General features: G+C 34.0%; 3 long non-coding RNA genes across 3 annotated transcripts; all 3 read right to left on the bottom strand.

The window, feature by feature from the left end:
• Window positions 1-4325: 4325 nt before the first annotated feature.
• LOC145586893 (uncharacterized) lies at window positions 4326-7058 on the bottom strand. The gene is made up of 2 exons (XR_014101042.1): window positions 6782-7058; window positions 4326-4672 (listed from the first exon to the last, which is right to left on the bottom strand). It is a non-coding gene; the product is annotated as an uncharacterized LOC145586893 (long non-coding RNA).
• Window positions 7059-10282: 3224 nt separating this feature from the next.
• Window positions 10283-13203, bottom strand: LOC145586843 (uncharacterized). The gene is made up of 2 exons (XR_014101031.1): window positions 12787-13203; window positions 10283-10674 (listed from the first exon to the last, which is right to left on the bottom strand). It is a non-coding gene; the product is annotated as an uncharacterized LOC145586843 (long non-coding RNA).
• Window positions 13204-16311: 3108 nt separating this feature from the next.
• On the bottom strand, window positions 16312-18989 carry LOC145586786 (uncharacterized). Its single transcript, XR_014101026.1, has 2 exons — window positions 18711-18989; window positions 16312-16657 (listed from the first exon to the last, which is right to left on the bottom strand). It is a non-coding gene; the product is annotated as an uncharacterized LOC145586786 (long non-coding RNA).
• Between the last annotated feature and the right edge of the window lie 1889 nt (window positions 18990-20878).

The raw sequence follows: 20878 nt of genomic DNA, 5'->3' as shown, positions 1-20878 counted from the left end.
ACTTGTTGGCAACTCTTTTACTCTAGCTTCCTTCCCTTTGTACGCCACAACGCATAAGTGCATGATCATAGTGGAGCTCAAGTGTGGGATGGCTTGAAATATTCCCTACGCTATCCTTACGCGGGGATAGAGGAGCATCGCTGCTATCCTCAGAGCTAGACTCTAAGGTGGAGTTCCGCCCGTCTCTTAACCGAGAGACTTCTTCATCGTCTTACCCTGAGTCAGACGCAGACCGCTCCCCGTCTCTGTCTTCGGGGCCAACCTCATCAAGTTCAATTTGGGAGACAACTTCCTCGTCGTCTCTACCCTCTGCTTCACCTTAAATTATATTACTAGGGTCCTAGAGATCCTAGATGGGGAGTACTCTCCCGAATAATCCTGCATCTCTCCCCCCCTCAACCGAGGTCACTTCATCAGACGTCACTTCCGATGCACCGTCTCTTCTCCGCCGTCTGGTGGCTGTTTGCTTAGTTCTAGCCATTGTGTCCTGCAGTCACATAGACGGTCGGTTGGGGGCATGTATAAAATTGCTCCATCAACCCATAGCCGGCACTCCCAGTCCTAGACTTATCCGTACAAGGAGATCAGCTGACTACTAACCTAGGCCGTGCCGTGTGTGTTAGTGATGAATCCATTTATTAAATGAAAGAATACAAATGAAAAAGAATTTTCTGAAGGGGGTAAAGACGGTACGTTTAGAATCTGACTTTGAAAAGAGACAAGCGTTGACCGGCTGCGGTAGGCTATTTGAAGATGATCTTGCTTGTATGTAGCACAAGCGGTTACTAAATCGGCTGGGGCAGGCGGAAGAGAAGCGAAGTTTGTGTTAAAGCACAAACAGAAGTTAGACTCTCTCTCTCTCTAGAACTTTTTACTTTCTCTCTCAAAAAAGCTTTGGAAACGTCCAAAATAGGGAAGGTAAAACCTGTATTTATAGAGGGGTAAATACAGGGCATTGTTGTTATTTCCCTGGAAATTGAAAGGTTAAAATTTCACAGTAAAAAAAAAATTGTTGCTGATTGACACGTGTCACAGATGCAACGTGGCATAATTTTTACCCAAGCCACTCTTTCCAATCAGGGGGTGACACGTGTCAGACCTAGATTAGTCCAAATTGGACCAATCCCCGTTTGACATGTGTCATTCCCAGAATCTGGGAGAAAAGGCGGCCTTTAAGGGCCCAAATCCCGTAGCCCAACCGAATTAGGTCAGAGTGACCTAATTAGGGGCTCATTTTCCCATGACCCTATAAATAGAGAGATTCCCCCCAATTTGGGGACATCTATAATTTATTATAGCATACCCTACATTCTCTTACATCATAGAAAACACTTGATCTCGGAATCCGAGAAGATCCCTTTTTACTTTCCGCACCTTTTCACATTTTCCAAACACGTTCTAACTTGATCGTCGGAGACGGAGCTCCACCCAACCAGAGTCTTTGTTATTTTGCATGTACAGGCATAGCCAGACAAGTCTTCGAGCCGTAACTCTCCCGAGGGACAAAAACACCAAAAACACCTACAATTTGGAGAGTTCACTTGGAGGATTCTTGGTTATCTATCGATTTGAGTGATCGGTATTTAATTATGATGAGTGGATGAAACTTGAAAGATTCTTGAATTGTATTCCTGCGATGTAATTGGCATTGTCACATATGCATATGCATTTTAGCTTACCTATTTTTCAACAATAGTACGTGTTCTACGTACATGGCTAGCCCGGTGGATTTATTCTCTATCAACCTGAAAACGTTCATGACAATAAGGGTTCATCCGAGTTTTTAAATCCACCAAAACCACGGAGTCGAGTTCGATTTCATCAAGATCTTGAGAGCCGCCCGTTGGCATACACCCTCAAATGAGGTCGCCTTGCTAACGCGTCCAAACTCTTAACCATGATACCTTTTGACAGCCAAATAAGCTTGACCATAGTGGAATATAAAAGTTGATTTTATGTTGCAAACTTTATTGCATCATGCGTGACACTGTGCTTATGTGTACATATTTTTATTAGCTTATTATTTATTTATTTTTTCCTTATTTAACCCTTCTTTTTAATTAAAATCAAGTCATAGTTCTTTTTTTTGTGGGGAATTCTCTTTAGTGAACTTCAACATTTTAATTTTCTTCGTGGTAAATGTTTAAAAATTTTACTATCAATGGGAAACCTAAATTATTGATTACCATTGATAAGTGTTATTTTAACAAAAATACTTAAATATAGTTAGGTTTTTTTTATTATTATTATTTTTTATATAATAATTAAATTACATAAAAATATTTTTGAAAAAAAAAAAAAAAAAACTAACCCCTCCCCCAGCCAACCTAGCCACCAGCAACCCCTCCCATGTCGGTGCCCATAAGCCACCTCTCCCCCGTCCCCACCAATGCCGGCTACCAGCTCCACCTTCGCCGGTGCGCCTTCCTTCAATCCCCCGCATCCACTTCCTATCTTTCTCCCAATCTCGAATCCTCACCACCCCCCATTTCCCTCACCAATTACCAACCTCGAACCCACCCTAAACCACCCCAAAAATCGGCGTACCTCCTCGTCGACCCACTTCCCTAGTTTTCCGAACCAAAAACCCTTAAATCCACCATAAAAAACCAAAAATACCCAAACCTGTTTTGTGTTTTGAAACCAAACCCAAGAAACGGATTTTAGTGTTCTGTGGTCTGCGAGGGTTTTAGGATTTTTGTGGTCGGCTCATAGAGGAGGGGGTTCATCGGGGAAGGGTTCTAATTTTTGTGCTGGTTTGGGGTGTGATTAGGGCTCAGCGGGTGGCGGTGGGGGAAACGGGAAAGAGAAGAGGTGCGGGGCGAGCAACAGTGGGGGAAATGGGAACAAGAGGAGGTGTTGGGCGTCGCCAGTCAAAGGTGGGGCAGGCTAGTTGGCGCCGGCCGCAGGTGGGGAGGCAAGGCGTCTTTTTTGGTTATATAAAAAAATATTTCTAAAATAATTGACAAAAATAACTAATTATGGCTAAATATCATAGTTAAAATTTATCATTATGGTTATAGTTGAATTAATGTAAAAAAATTTAGGTTTACCATTGATAATAAAATTGTAACATTTTTACCACTTAGAAAATTAAAAAGTTGGATTTCACCAAAGAGAATTTTCCTTTTTTAAGCCAACCTGGATTTTTGTTCTACTATTTTGCACAAGCATCAACTTGTTTTGGTCATAGACAAATTTTTTAAAATATTTACGCGTCATGCCACCTATAGATCTGTAGCCTCTAGTTTTATCTTTCATCTGGCATTGGTTTCATCCCAATCAGAGTCAAAAATCAAAAGTTATTAAATTACCGAAGTGTTATAGCTTGTCCAATATAGAAGTTCTTTTTAGCCTCCAACTTTCTTTTTATAATTTTTTTTTCATTTTGTGTCAATCTAGTCTTAGCCAATCTTGAACTTCACTTGGCACTCTAATCCATGTCAACTTTTATAACATAGGATTGTAGTTTTTTATTTTTATTTATTTATTTATCCCCATGTGTCCCAACTCTTCCAAAATTCTACTGGTCTTCCTATTTGTTGTGGTAATTGTTCTAACCTTAACATGTGTTCCTTGTCTTTGATTTTAGTTGACCTTATTTAGGACTAACAATTGCCAGTGGACCGTTTTCACCTAGTAAATAATATAAACATTAAAACTGGAAAAAAAAAATAATCAAGTTAGTTTGTCTTTTCATCTTCCATGTTATTTTGTCCATGAGTCCTTTGTTTTTTCACAACGTGCTCATGTCTAGCCATATGATTATATTACGAGTCTTAATAAACTAACCTAATCACACTTGTTGAGTCGTTTCACACACTTTGTCTTCAAGTCATGTACTATATTGTTTACGATAAAAGTTTTTACTTACTCATCAAGTAGTGAAAATGGATTTCTTAACTCATTGAATCTTGAAAAGATTACAAGACATTGAGTATTAAGAGTGTCTAAATGTTATGTGAATAGAATCAGGTTAACAATTCATGAGGCATGCAAGGAACAATAGAATGAAACTAATCAAGTAGGGCGGGATGGGGTGAGAAAGCATATAACATGTTATCCTTTAAGAAACTTATGTAATATAAGAGCCATGGTGGTACTTATAGATTTTTACTAGTTTTATTTTATAAAAGTATTCCACAAATAGCTATAAGAGCTCAAATTGAGATTAAATTTCTCAAACTAATAGCTCCGCCAATGTGTTGAGTGTATTCATATGCAGCCATTTGCCAGTACATATTTGTGCTTATATATATCCCTTAACGATTAACCAGGCTTCACATCAAGAGATAAAGAAAGTTGAATGAGTGTAAGAAAAAAGATACCAAAAATCGAGCCAACTTAACAATAGAAACTAAAGCAGTTTAGCTTATAAACCTAACTCAATGTCTGACAAAATTTCCAATAGGACTATTGCCAGCATGTAGATGAGATTTGCATGCCATTTTCACTGTAAGTTGACATGTTATACTTGTAAGAATTAATTTTAATTTAGGGAAGGGTGCAAAATTATATAAGTACCACAGGTGTCCTCATTAAATCGGAAAGGCCAAGACTAGCTCTGATTTGCTCGATCCATACTTGCTTGTTTTTCCTTCCTCCGGAGAGTCCCTTTTATTAGAACAACTTCCTTTCCTACTTGACTTGATTTTCCATCAGCATTCGCAGCCTTTAAAAAAACACAGTTAACTTGTTTGTTTTGTGACTTTTGTCCATAAGGTCCACAAGGCCTTACGCCTTAGGCATGATGGCAGGGTTTTAAATGTCATAGTGTAAGCTACACAATTACAACACAAGCTATACCCTTACAATTGCAAAGAAGCTATTATCTTTATGATCCTTGCTTGCAAAGGTACACATTTGATAGAGCCATTGTAATACAAAAACTGACAACTTAAACTGAAGAAAAAAAAAAGAGAATACTAAGCTAATGGCCTTCTATGTTTCAATTTTCAAACAAACTTGACAAGCCTACACCTAGCATTTGAAGATTAATATCTGAAAGACAAATGACATAGAAGAACTATAACCACTCTTAAATGATTGACAAACAAACAAATTTAATACAAGTAATATATAATAATGTAGCTCATTAATTGAAAAATGAATCATATTATCAAATTGTGAAAGAAATTAGACCTTTACAGTAGGGGCAACCGAATTAGTGAATCACCTGCAATAGGAGCAATCTCTTGCTTACTTATTTTCAACAAGTATCTTAACAACCTCATTAATCAAGATGAATATAATCTGACATTATCATGAGCATATTTTCTGGCCTCTTCCAACTCTTTCTGTACATCCAACTTCTTTAAAATGAGAATAAAATGTTTGGATAATTAACATAAAAATTCCATTTATATAATGTTTTTTTTTTATTTCATCATATTTTTCCAACTATGTTATCATCTACTATTATTGCCTGCAAAAGACAACCTCGAGTTCTACCGTACTTAAAACATAAATTTATCATAAATGATTAAACCACAACTCCACCACGTAATACGGATGCTACTAAATGCGAGGGAAAATTGTGAAGAATCAAATGACAATATATGATAATTTTACAGAAAAAAATAAATTATCTTAGCTTTGTTATATAAGACTTCTTAAAAGCACATTTTCTAAATTCGAGTTCAAAAAGACACTAATGAATCTACTCTTCTCGCAAAGAAAACTACTTAAAAAAATAAACACATGCTAATAAAATAGTTAGGATACACTCTTAGCTTCTATTTCATTTATCCAGCCAATAGAAAAGAGGATACTAAACTGAGATTGGTGAGGTACTTATCAAGACAAAATGGTGAAATATTTTATCTTCACAATATTTTCTTTCACTTACTATAATTGTGTAGTTTTTATCTAACAAAACTACTACTTCTACAAGCCACTAAAACAACAATAATTCATTACTATACAATTTGAAATGCCAACTTGTTAATACTGATACATAGCCACAATTACATGTATACTTCTCCGTTTTATTAGTGATCTTCATGATTTTCTTAATCAATTTTTTTATGTTCAAATATGAAATGAGGTGTATCGATAAGTTTCAGAGAATTGAATTATAAGCTGATACATTTATGTATTATTACAAGATATTGATAATTACTCTTAGCAAGTTTTAATAATTGCACAGCATAAACCTACCTTAAAAGGGACAAACCCAGAAAAATCAACAAAAAACGCATCATAATTCATATAGTCACCATCAAAAGGTGGGACAGACCTAGAAAAATCATCACAAAACACATCATAATTCATATATTCACCATCAAATTTAATCACAAAATCAATCAATTTTCAAAATCAATATAACAATTTCCCAAAATCTAACCAAAATAGTATACATCAAACCTCATCCCAGAAAAAAATACAACAAAAAAAAAACAAAATTGAAGGTGAAAACCAAACTTTTAGCAACAAATCGGTTGTTATAATATGATAATCATTCAAAACTTCAATAATTATACCCATTACTTCAATAATTATACGCAGTTAACAGCCAAAAAAAACCTAAATTAACAATAAAAATAAATGACAAAAAACCAAAAAACCCCAATCGATCAAAAATCAATAACAACAAAAACAAATTAAAAACACATGCAGTACAACCTCATTTGGGTAAACAATACACAACGAAAATCAACAAAAATAAAATGAAATCAATTACGAAGAAAAAAACGCAGTTGAATCCGAAAACACTAGAGTCAATTAGTTAAATCTACCTAAACCAAACAAAAAGAAAGAAGAATAAGAGGAAAAGACGAACCTTGATTGGGGGAATAAAAATGAAAAACTACGCCCTCTAATAGATGTTCTTTAATTGCAACAACCACCCTCCGATAGCCTCCAGAAAAATGGGGCTTGCAATTCCTCTTCATCTTTCGGCAATTAGGAAAATTCCAAAATGCATGATTGTATAAGCGGAAAGCGCAGGTTGCTCTATGAAAAATTGAGGAATTTTAAAGGTTTTTCAATGGAAAGAGAAAAATTGAGGTTGTTCAGTGAAAATTTGGGGTAAGTTTGATTAGGAGGAACCGAGGAAGACTAGGAGCACTTTCTTAAAAAAATAGTAAAAAGAATCCTATATATCCTATATATAAAATGAAAGGGCCTTTTGGGTGATAAATTTCACTATCCCCAAATTACCCTTCTCAAGTTGCAAAATTACCAAAATCTTATATATAAAGTGAAAGGGTTTTTTGGGTGACAAATTTCACTATCCCCAAATTACCCTTCTCAAGTTCCAAAATTACCAAAAAAAAAATCCTATATATAAAGTGAAAGGGCCTTTTGGGTGATAGATTTCACTATCCCCAAATTACCCTTCTCAAGTTGCAAAATTACCAAAATCCTATATATAAAGTGAAAGGGCCTTTTGGGTGATAAATTTCACTATCCCTAATTTACCCTTCTCAAGTTGCAAAATTACCAAAAAAAAAATAATAATAAAACAAGTCTTCGAGCCGTAACTCTCCCGAGGGACAAAAACACCCAAAACACCTACAATTTGGAGAGTTCACTTTGAGGATTCTTGGTTATCTATCGATTTGAGTGATCGGTATTTAATTATGATGAGTGGATGAAATTTGAAAGATTCTTGAATTGTATTCCTGCGATGTAATTGGCATTGTCACATATGCATATGCATTTTAGCTTACCTATTTTTCAACAATAGTACGTGTTCTACGTATATGGCTAGCCCGGTGGATTTATTCTCTATCAACCTGAAAACGTTCATGACAATAAGCGTTCATCCGAGTTTTTAAATCCACCAAAACCATGGAGTCGAGTTCGATTTCATCAGGATCTTGCAGAGCCGCCCGTTGGCATACACCCTCAAATGAGGTTGCCTTGCTAACGCGTCCAAACTCTTAACCATGATACCTTTTGACAGCCAAATAAGCTTGACCATAGTGGAACATAAAAGTTGATTTTATGTTGCAAACTTTATTGCATCATGCGTGACACTGTGCTTATGTGTACATATTTTTATTAGCTTATTATTTATTTATTTTTTCCTTATTTAACCCTTCTCTTTAATTAAAATTAAGTCATAGTTCTTTTTTTTTGTGAAGAATTCTCTTTGGTGAACTTCAACATTTTAATTTTCTTCGTGGTAAATGTTTAAAAATTTTACTATCAATGGGAAACCTAAATTATTGATTACCATTGATAAGTGTTATTTTAACAAAAATACTTAAATATAGTTAGGTTTTTTTTATTGTTATTATTATTTTTTTTTATATAATAATTAAATTATATAAAAATATTTTTCAAAAAAAAAAAAAAAAAACCTAACCCCTCCCCCAGCCAACCTAGCCACCAGCAGCTCCTCCCATGTGGGTGTGCATCAGCCACCTCTCCCCCGCCCCCACCAATGTCGGCGACCAGCTCCACCTTCGCCGGTGCGCCTTCCTTCAATCCCCCACATCCACTTCCTCTCTTTCTCCCAATCTCGAATCCTCACCACCCCCCATTTCCCTCACCGATTACCAACCTCGACCCCACCCTAAACCACCCCAAAAATCAGCGTACCTCCTCGTCGACCCACTTCCCGAGTTTTCCGACCCAAAAACCCTTAAATCCACCCTAAAAAACCAAAAATACCCAAACCCGTTTAGTGTTTTGAAACCAAACCCAAGAAACTGGTTTAAGTGTTCCGTAGTCTGCGAGGGTTTTAGGATTTTTGTGGTCGGCTCACAGAGGAGGGGGTTCATCGGGGAAGGGTTCTAATTTTTGTGCAGGTTTGGGGTGTGATTAGGGCTCGGCGGGTGGCGGTGGGGGAAACGAGAAAGAGAAAAGGTGCGGGGCGAGCAACAGTGGGGGAAATGGGAACAAGAGGAGGTGTTGGGCGTCGCCAGTCGAAGGTGGGGCAGGCTAGGTGGCGCCGGCCGCAGGTAGGGAGGCAAGGCGTCTTTTTTGGTTATATAAAAAAATATTTCTAAAATAATTGACAAAAATAACTAATTATAGCTAAATATCATAGTTAAAATTTATCATTATGGTTATAGTTGAATTAATGTAAAAAAATTTAGGTTTACCATTGATAATAAAATTGTAACATTTTTACCACTTAGAAAATTAAAAAGTTGGATTTCACCAAAGAGAATTTTCCTTTTTTTAGCCAACCTGGATTTTTGTTCTACTATTTTGCACAAGCATCAACTTGTTTTGGTCATAGACAAATTTTTAAAAAGATTTACGCGTCATTCAACCTATAGATCTGTAGCCTCTAGTTTTATCTTTCATCTGGCATTGGTTTCATCCCAATCAGAGTCAAAAATCAAAAGTTATTAAATTACCGAAGTGTTATAGCCTGTCCAATTTAGAAGTTCTTTTTAGCCTCCAACTTTCTTTTTATAATTTTTTTTTTCATTTTGTGTCAATCTAGTCTTAGCCAATCTTGAACTTCACTTAGCACTCTAATCCATGTCAACTTTTATAACATAGGATTGTAGTTTTTTATTTTTATTTATTTATTTATCCCCATGTGTCCCAACTCTTCCAAAATTCTAGTGGTCTTCCTATTTGTTATGGTTATTGTTCAAACCTTAACATGTGTTCTTTGTCTTTGATTTTAGTTGACCTTATTTAGGACTAACAATTGCCAGTGGACCGTTTTCACCTAGTAAATAATATAAACATTAAAACTGGAATAAAAAATAATCAAGTTAGTTTGTCTTTTCATCTTCCATGTTATTTGGTCCAAGAGTCCATTGTTTTTTCACAACGTGCTCATGTCTAGCCATATGATTATATTACGAGTCTTAGTAAACTAACCTAATCACACTTGTTGAGTCGTTTAACACACTTTGTCTTCAAGTCATGTACTATATTATTTACGATAAAAGTTTTTACTTACTCATCAAGTAGTGAAAATGGATTTCTTAACTCATTGAATCTTGAAAAGATTACAAGACATTGAGTATTAAGAGTGTCTAAATGTTATGTGAATAGAATCAGGTTAACAATTCATGAGGCATGCAAGGAACAATAGAATGAAACTAATCAAGTAGGGTGGGATGGGGTGAGAAAGCATATCACATGTTGTCCTTTAAGAAACTTATATAATATAAGAGCCATGGTGGTACTTATAGATTTTTACTGGTTTTATTTTATAAAAGTATTCCACAAATAGCTATAAGAGCTCGAATTGAGATTAAATTTCTCAAACTAATAGCTCCGCCAATGTGTTGAGTGTATTCATATGCAGCCATTTGCCAGTACATATTTGTGCTTATATATATCCCTTAACGATTAACCAGGCTTCACATCAAGAGATAAAGAAAGTTGAATGAGTGTAAGAAAAAAGATACCAAAAATCGAGCCAACTTAACAATAGAAACTAAAGCAGTTTAGCTTATAAACCTAACTCAATGTCAGACAAAATTTCCAATACGACTATTGCCAGCATGTAGATGAGATTTGCATGCCATTTTCACTGTAAGTGACATGTTATACTTGTAAGAATTAATTTTAAGTTAGGGAAGGGTGCAAAATTATATAAGTACCACAGGTGTCCTCATTAAATCGGAAAGGCCAAGACTAGCTCTGATTTGCTCGATCCATACTTGCTCGTTTTTCCTTCCTCCGGAGAGTCCCTTTTATTAGAGAAACTGCCTTTCCTACTTGACTTGATTTTCCATCAGCATTCGCAGCCTTTAAAAAAAATACAGTTAACTTGTTTGTTTTGTGACTTTTGCGCATAAGGTCGACAAGGCCTTACGCCTTAGGCATGATGGCAGGGTTTTAAATGTCATAGTGTAAGCTACACAATTACAACACAAGCTATACCCTTACAATTGCAAAGAAGCTATTATCTTTATGATCCTTGCTTGCAAAGGTACACATTTGATAGAGCCATTGTAATACAAAAACTGACAACTTAAACTGAAGAAAAAAAAAAAGAGAATACTAAGCTAATGGCCTTCTATGTTTCAATTTTCAAACAAACTTGACAAGCCTACACCTAGCATTTAAAGATCAATATCTGAAAGACAAATGACATAGAAGAACTATAACCACTCTTAAATGATTGACAAACAAACAAATTTAATACAAGTAATACATAATAATGTAGCTCATTAATTAAAAAATGAATCATATTATCAAATTGAGAAAGAAATTAGACCTTCAAAGTAGGGGCAACCGAATTATTGAATCACCTGCAATAGGAGCAATCTCTTGCCTACTTATTTTCAACAAGTATCTTAACAACCACATTAATCAAGATGAATATACTCTGACATTATCATGAGCATATTTTCTGGCCTCTTCCAACTCTTTCTGTACATCCAACTTCTTTAAAATGAGAATAAAATGTTTGCATAATTAACATAAAAATTCCATTTATATAATGTTTTTTTTTTTTTATTTCATCATATTTTTCCAACTATGTTATCATCTACTATTATTGCCTGCAAAAGACAACCTCGAGTTCTACCTTACTTAAAACATAAATTTATCATAAATGATTAAACCACAACTCCACCACGTAATACGGATGCTACTAAATGCGAGGGAAAATTGTGAAGAATCAAATGACAATATATGATAATTTTACAGAAAAAAATAAATTATCTTAGCTTTGTTATATAAGTCTTCTTAAAAGCACATTTTCTAAATTCTAGTTCAAAATGACACTAATGAATCTACTCTTCTCGCAAAGAAAACTACTTAAAAAATAAACACATGCTAATAAAATAGTTAGGATACACTCTTAGCTTCTATTTCATTCATCCAGCCAATAGAAAAGAGGTTACTAAACTGAGATTGGTCAGATACTTATCAAGACAAAATGGTGCAATATTTTATCTTCACAATTTTTTCTTTGACTTACTATAATTGTGTAGCTTTTATCTAACAAAACTACTACTTCTACAAGCCACTAAAACAACAATAATTCATTACTATACAATCTGAAATGCCAACTTGTTAATACTGATACATAGCCACAATTACATGTATACTTCTCCGTTTTATTAGTGATCTTCATGATTTTCTTAATCAATTTTTTTATGTTCAAATATGAAATGAGGTGTATCGATAAGTTTCCGAGATTTGAACTATAAGCTGCTACATTTTTGTATTATTACAAGATATTGATAATTACTCTTAGCAAATTTTAATAATTGCACAGCATAAACCTACCTTAAAAGGGACAAACCCAGAAAAATCAACAAAAAACGCATCATAATTCATATAGTCACCATCAAAAGGTGGGACAGACCTAGAAAAATCATCACAAAACACATCATAATTCATATATTCACCATCAAATTTAATCACAAAATCAATCAATTTTCAAAATCAATATAACAATTTCCCAAAATCTAACCAAAATAGTATACATCAAACCTTATCCCAGAAAAAAATACAACGAAAAAAAAACAAAATTGAGGGTGAAAACCAAACTTTTAGCAACAAATCGGTTGTTATAATATGATAATCATTCAAAACTTCAATAATTATACCCATTACTTCAATAATTATACGCAGTTAACAGCCAAAAAAAACCTAAATTAACAATAAAAATAAATGACAAAAAACAAAAAACCCTAATCGATAAAAAATCAATAACAACAAAAACAAATTAAAAACACATGCAGTACAACCTCATTTGGGTAAACAATACACAACAAAAATCAACAAAAATAAAATGAAATCAATTACGAAGAAGAAAATGCAGTTAAATCCGAAAACACTAGAGTCAATTAGTTAAATCTACCTAAACCAAACAAAAAGAAAGAAGAATAAGAGGAAAAGACGAACCTTGATTGGGGGAGTGAAAATGAAAAACTACTCCCTCTAATAGATGTTCTTTAATTGCAACAACCACCCTCCGATAGCCTCCAGAAAAATGGGGCTTGCAATTCCTCTTCATCATCCGACAATTAGGAAAATTACGAAATGCATGATTGTATAAGCGGAGACCACAGGTTGCTCTATGAAAAATTGAGGAATTTTAAAAGTTTTTCAAAGGAAAGAGAAAAATTTAGGTTGTTCGGTAAAAATTTGGGGTAAGTTTGATTAGGAGGAACCGAGGAAGACTAGGAGCACTTTCTTAAAAAAATAGTAAAAAGAATCCTATATATCCTATATATAAAATGAAAGGGCCTTTTGGGTGATAAATTTCACTATCCCCAAATTACCCTTCTCAAGTTGCCAAATTACCAAAATCTTATATATAAAGTGAAAGGGTTTTTTGGGTGACAAATTTCACTATCCCTAAATTACCCTTCTCATGTTCCAAAATTACCAAAAAAAAAAAATCCTATATATAAAGTGAAAGGGCCTTTTGGGTGATAAATTTCACTATCCCCAAATTACCCTTCTCTAGTTGCAAAATTACCAAAATCCTATATATAAAACGAAAGGGCCTTTTGGGTGATAAATTTCACTATACCCAAATTACCCTTCTCAAGTTGCAAAATTACCAAAAAAAATAATAATAATAAAAAAAGTCTTCGAGCCGAAACTCTCCCGAGGGACAAAAACACCCAAAACACCTACAATTTGGAGAGTTCACTTGGAGGATTCTTGGTTATCTATCGATTTAAGTGATCGGTATTTAATTATGATGAGTGGATGAAATTTGAAAGATTCTTGATTTGTATTCCTGCGATGTAATTGGCATTGTCACATATGCATATGCATTTTAGCTTACCTATTTTTCAACAATAGTACGTGTTCTACGTATATGGCTAGCCCGGTGGATTTATTCTCTATCAACCTGAAAACGTTCATGACAATAAGGGTTCATCCGAGTTTTTAAATCCACCAAAACCATGGAGTCGAGTTCGATTTCATCAGGATCTTGCAGAGCCGCCCGTTGGCATACACCCTCAAATGAGGTTGCCTTGCTAACGCGTCCAAACTCTTAACCATGATACCTTTTGACAGCCAAATAAGCTTGACCATAGTGGAACATAAAAGTTGATTTTATGTTGCAAACTTTATTGCATCATGCGTGACACTGTGCTTATGTGTACATATTTTTATTAGCTTATTATTTATTTATTTTTTCCTTATTTAACCCTTATCTTTAATTAAAATCAAGTCATAGTTCTTTTTTTTTTGTGGGGAATTCTCTTTGGTGAACTTCAACATTTTAATTTTCTTCGTGGTAAATGTTTAAAAATTTTACTATCAATGGGAAACCTAAATTATTGATTACCATTGATAAGTGTTATTTTAACAAATATACTTAAATATAGTTAGGTTTTTTTTTTAATTTTTTATTATTATTATTTTTATATAATAATTAAATTATATAAAAATATTTTTTTTTTAAAAAAAAAAAAACCTAACCCCTCCCCCAGCCAACCTAGCCACCAGCAGCCCCTTCCATGTCGGTGTCCATCAGCCACCTCTCCCCCGCCCCCACCAATGTTGGCGACCAGCTCCACCTTCGCTGGTGCGCCTTCCTTCAATCCCCCACATCCACTTCCTCTCTTTCTCCCAATCTCGAATCCTCACCACCCCCCATTTCCCTCACCGATTACCAACCTCGACCCCACCCTAAACCACCCCAAAAATCGGCGTACCTCCTCGTCGACCCACTTCCCTAGTTTTCCGACCCAAAAACCCTTAAATCCACCCTAAAAAACCAAAAATACCCAAATTCGTTTAGTGTTTTGAAACCAAACCCAAGAAACGGGTTTAAGTGTTCTGTAGTCTGCGAGGGTTTTAGGATTTTTGTGGTCGGCTCATAGAGGAAGGGGTTCATCGGGGAAGGGTTCTAATTTTTGTGCTGGTTTGGGGTGTGATTAGGGCTCGGCGGGTGGCGGTGGGGGAAACGGGAAAGAGAAGAGGTGCGTGGCGAGCAACAGTGGGGGAAATGGGAACAAGAGGAGGTGTTGGGCGTCGCCAGTCGGAGGTGGGGCAGGCTATGTGGCGCCGGCCGCAGGTAGGGAGGCAAGGCGTCTTTTTTGGTTTTATAAAAAAATATTTCTAAAATAATTGACAAAAATAACTAATTATGGCTAAATATCATAGTTAAAATTTATCATTATGGTTATAGTTGAATTAATGTAAAAAAATTTAGGTTAACCATTGATAATAAAATTGTAACATTTTTACCACTTAGAGAATTTTCCTTTTTTTAGCCAACCTGGATTTTTGTTCTACTATTTTGCACAAGCATCAACTTGTTTTGGTCATAAAAATTTTTTTAAAAAGATTTACGCGTCATGCCACCTATAGATCTGTAGCCTCTAGTTTCATCTTTCATCTGGCAATTGTTTCATCCCAATCAAAGTCAAAAATCAAAAGTTATTAAATTACCGAAGTGTTATAGCCTGTCCAATTTAGAAGTTCTTTTTAGCCTCCAACTTTCTTTTTATAATTTTTTTTTTCATTTTGTGTCAATCTAGTCTTAGCCAATCTTGAACTTCACTTAGCACTCTAATCCATGTCAACTTTTATAACATAGGATTGTAGTTTTTTATTTTTATTTATTTATTTATCCCCATGTGTCCCAAATCTTCCAAAATTCTAGTGGTCTTCCTATTTGTTGTGGTTATTGTTCTAACCTTAACATGTGTTCTTTGTATTTGATTTTAGTTGACCTTATTTAGGACTAACAATTGCCAATGGACCGTTTTCACCTAGTAAATAATATGAACATTAAAACTGGAAAAAAAAATAATCAAGTTAGTTTTTCTTTTCATCTTCCATGTTATTTGGTCCATGAGTCCTTTGTTTTTTCACAACGTGCTCATGTCTAGCCATATGATTATATTACGAGTCTTAATAAACTAACCTAATCACACTTGTTGAGTCGTTTCACACACTTTGTCTTCAAGTCATGTACTATATTGTTTACGATAAAAGTTTTTACTTACTCATCAAGTAGTGAAAATGGATTTCTTAACTCATTGAATCTTGAAAAGATTACAAGACATTGAGTATTAAGAGTGTCTAAATGTTATGTGAATAGAATCAGGTTAACAATTCATGAGGCATGCAAGGAACAATAGAATGAAACTAATCAAGTAGGGTGGGATGGGGTGAGAAAGCATATAACATGTTGTCCTTTAAGAAACTTATGTAATATAAGAGCCATGATGGTACTTATAGATTTTTACTGGTTTTATTTTATAAAAGTATTCCACAAATAGCTATAAGAGCTCAAATTGAGATTAAATTTCTCAAACTAATAGCTCCGCCAATGTGTTGAGTGTATTCATATGCAGCCATTTGCCAGTACATATTTGTGCTTATATATATCCCTTAACGATTAACCAGGCTTCACATCAAGAGATAAAGAAAGTTGAATGAGTGTAAGAAAAAAGATACCAAAAATTGAGCCAACTTAACAATAGAAACTAAAGCAGGTTAGCTTATAAACCTAACTCAATGTCAGACAAAATTTCCAATAGGACTATTGCCAGCATGTAGATGAGATTTGCATGCCATTTTCACTGTAAGTGACATGTTATACTTGTAAGAATTAATTTTAAGTTAGGGAAGGGTGCAAAATTATATAAGTACCACAGGTGTCCTCATTAAATCGGAAAGGCCAAGACTAGCTCTGATTTGCTCGATCCATACTTGCTCGTTTTTCCTTCCTCCGGAGAGTCCCTTTTATTAGAGCAACTGCCTTTCCTACTTGACTTGATTTTCCATCAGCATTCGCAGCCTTTAAAAAAACACAGTTAACTTGTTTGTTTTGTGTCTTTTGTCCATACGGTCCACAAGGTCTTACGCCTTAGGCATGATGGCAGGGTTTTAAATGTCATAGTGTAAGCTACACAATTACAACACAAGCTATACCCTTACAATTGCAACGAAGCTATTATCTTTATGATCCTTGCTTGCAAAGGTACACATTTGATAGAGCCATTGTAATACAAAAACTGACAACTTAAACTGAAGGAAAAAAAAAAAGAGAATACTAAGCTAATGGCCTTCTATGTTTCAATTTTCAAACAAACTTGACAAGCCTACAGCTAGCATTCGAAGATCAATATCTGAAAGACAAATGACATAGAAGAACTATAACCACTCTTAAATGATTGACAAACAAACAAATTTAATACAAGTAATACATAATAATGTAGCTCATTAATTGAAAAATGAATCATATTATCAAATTGAGAAAGAAATTAGACCTTTAAAGTAGGGGCAACCGAATTAGTGAATCACCTGCAATAGGAGCAATCTCTTGCCTACTCATTTTCAACAAGTATCTTAACAACCTCATTAATCAAGATGAATATAATCTGACATTATCATGAGCATATTTTCTGGCCTCTTCCAACTCTTTTTGTACATCCAACTTCTTTAAAATGAGAATAAAATGTTTGGATAATTAACATAAAAATTCCATTTATATAATTTTTTTTTATTTTATTTCATCATATTTTTCCAACTATGTTATCATCTACTATTATTTCCTGCAAAAGACAACCTCGAGTTCTACCTTACTTAAAACATAAATTTATCATAAATGATTAAACCACAACTCCACCACGTAATACGGATGCTACTAAATGCGAGGGAAAATTGTGAAGAATCAAATGACAATATATGATAATTTTACAGAAAAAAATAAATTATCTTAGCTTTGTTATATAAGACTTCTTAAAAGCACATTTTCTAAATTCTAGTTCAAAAAGACACTAATGAATCTACTCTTCTCGCAAAGAAAACTACTTAAAAAATAAACACATGCTAATAAAATAGTTAGGATACACTCTTAGCTTCTATTTCATTCATCCAGCCAATAGAAAAGAGGATACTAAACTGAGATTGGTCAGATACTTATCAAGACAAAATGGTGCAATATTTTATCTTCACAATATTTTCTTTGACTTACTATAATTGTGTAGCTTTTATCTAACAAAACTACTACTTCTACAAGCCACTATAACAACAATAATTCATTACTATACAATCTAAATGCCAACTTGTTAATACTGATACATAGCCACAATTACATGTATACTTCTCCGTTTTATTAGTGATCTTCATGATTTTCTTAATCAATTTTTTTATGTTCAAATATGAAATGAGGTGTATCGATAAGTTTCCGAGAATTGAACTATTAGCTGATACATTTATGTATTATTACAAGATATTGATAATTACTCTTAGCAAATTTTAATAATTGCACAACATAAACCTACCTTAAAAGGGACAAACCCAGAAAAATCAACAAAAAACGCATCATAATTCATATAGTCACCATCAAAAGGTGGGACAGACCTAGAAAAATCATCACAAAACACATCATAATTCATATATTCACCATCAAATTTAATCACAAAATCAATCAATTTTCAAAATCAATATAACAATTTCCCAAAATCTAACCAAAATAGTATACATCTAACCTCATCCCAGAAAAAAATACAACAAAAAAAAACAAAATTGAGGGTGAAAACCAAACTTTTAGCAACAAATCGATTGTTATAATATGATAATCATTCAAAACTTCAATAATTATACCCATTACTTCAATAATTATACGCAGTTAACTGCCAAAAAAAACCTAAATTACCAATAAAAATAAATGACAAAAAACCAAAAAACCCCAATCGATAAAAAATCAATAACAACGAAAACAAATTAAAAACACATGCAGTACAACCTCATAAGAAAATGCAGTTGAATCCGAAAACAATAGAGTCAATTAGTTAAATCTACCTAAACCAAACAAAAAGAAAGAAGAATAAGAGGAAAAGACGAACCTTGATTGGGGGAATGAAAATGAAAAACTACGCCCTCTAATAGATGTTCTTTAATTGCAACAACCACCCTCCGATAGCCTCCAGAAAAATGGGGCTTGCAATTCCTCTTCATCATCCGGCAATTAGGAAAATTCCGAAATGCATGATTGTATAAGCGGAGAGCGCAGGTTGCTCTTTGAAAAATTGAGGAATTTTAAAGTTTTTTCAATGGAAAGAGAAAAATTGAGGTTGTTCAGTGAAAATTTGGGGTAAGTTTGATTAGGAGGAACCGAGGAAGACTAGGAGCACTTTCTTAAAAAAATAGTAAAAAGAATCTCATATATCCTATATATAAAGTGAAAGGGCCTTTTGGGTGATAAATTTCACTATCCTCAAATTACCCTTCTCAAGTTGCAAAATTACAAAAATCTTATATATAGAGTGAAAGGGTTTTTTGGGTGACAAATTTCACTATCCCCAAATTACCCTTCTCAAGTTCCAAAATTACCAAAAAAAAAATCCTATATATAAAGTGAAAGGGCCTTTTGGGTGATAAATTTCACTATCCCCAAATTACCCTTCTCAAGTTGCAAAATTACCAAAATCCTATATATAAAGTGAAAGGGTCTTTTGGGTGACAAATTTTACTATCCCCAAATTACCCTTCTCAAGTTCCAAAATTACAAAAAAAAAAAATAATAATAAAACAAAAAATCCTATCATAACTACCCAATAATAACCGCTCCCTTTCTTCCTCATAAATTTACATATTCAACTGTTCTCACTCCCCATAAAATATAAAACCACTTTATTATTTTTTTTTCATCTAATTTCTTATATTGTACACGCGTAGCGTGTATCTCTTAACTTCTATATATAAAGTGAAAGGGCCTTTTGGGTGATAAATTTCACTATCCCCAAATTACCCTTCTCAAGTTGCAAAAATTACCAAAATCCTATATATAAAGTGAAAGGGCCTTTTGGGTGATATATTTCACTATCCCCAAATTACCCTTCTCAAGTTGCAAAATTACCAAAAAAAATAATAATAATAAAACAAAAAATTCTATCATAACTACCCAATAATAATCGCTCCCTTTCTTCCACATAAATTTACATATTCAACTTTTCTCACTCCCCATAAAATATAAAACCAGTTTATTATTTTTTTTTCATCTAATTTCTTATATTGTACACGCGTAGCGTGTATCTCTTAACTTGTACAAGCAAAGTGAGTGTTGTGCACTTAATTATGTAGTTATGCTGAATAGCATTTGTAACTGATCTTAATAAAGTCCATTACAATTAATAAAGTCAACAAAATTTGACCAATTATTTGTAACTAGCCTTTTTTATGTCCAATATTAATGATTGATCTTTCTATCTTTGAACTACTTTTTGTAAGTAACCTTGGATATGCCAGTTACTAATACTAATTTATTTGTAACCTGCACTTATAATCTCAGTTACGAATACCCTTGTAGTAACTAATACAACTTATGCCAGTTACAAATAGGGCGTTATAAATATAGTATTTTTTCTAGCGACCATGAAGACGTAGCACGAGGCGAGTTTCCTATACGAGATTTCATGCTTTTTTCTTCTTTTGTTCAAACCTTTTTCCCCTTATCTATGTGTCTATTTTTCATGGTTCTTATCTTTTCCATCAATGTCCATTCCTTTCCTTTGCATTCGCCAAAAAAAAAAAAAAAAAAAAAAAAAAAAACCTTTTGTTGAACCAAGTACAAGGTATACCAATGATTTCAGGCACCCTTTGAAACTTATTATTTTCCCTTTAACCACTCAAACACTTGTACATTTCTTCATTAACCACTTTCAACCTCGTCTTAACGCTTGACGACGGGGAGGTGTGAAATTTGTGTGACGTTCAAAATTAAAGCAAGTTTAAAAGAGACAAAATAAATAAATAAATAAATAAATAATAAAAAAATAAAAAAAAAATTCTAAGGGCAAATGTAGGGAATAATTTCAAGCATCCCACACTTGACCACTACTGTGATCATACACTTAAGTATGGTGGCGTCTAAAGGAAGGGAAGCTAGAGCAAAAGGGTCGCCAACAATATTTAGGAACTTGTAAACCGTTCAAAGGGTAAAGGTTACACCCTTTTACGATCCATGAGATCGGTAACTCCATAGTGGTTTAGGACCATGACTGGATATTCGGGG

This window comes from Chenopodium album, chromosome 1 (genome assembly GCF_948465745.1).
Source record: "Chenopodium album chromosome 1, dcCheAlbu1.1, whole genome shotgun sequence".
NCBI classification, from domain to species: Eukaryota; Viridiplantae; Streptophyta; class Magnoliopsida; order Caryophyllales; family Amaranthaceae; genus Chenopodium; species Chenopodium album.
Note: the sequence above shows the minus strand (reverse complement) of the source record. Positions and strands in the feature narration are given on the sequence as shown.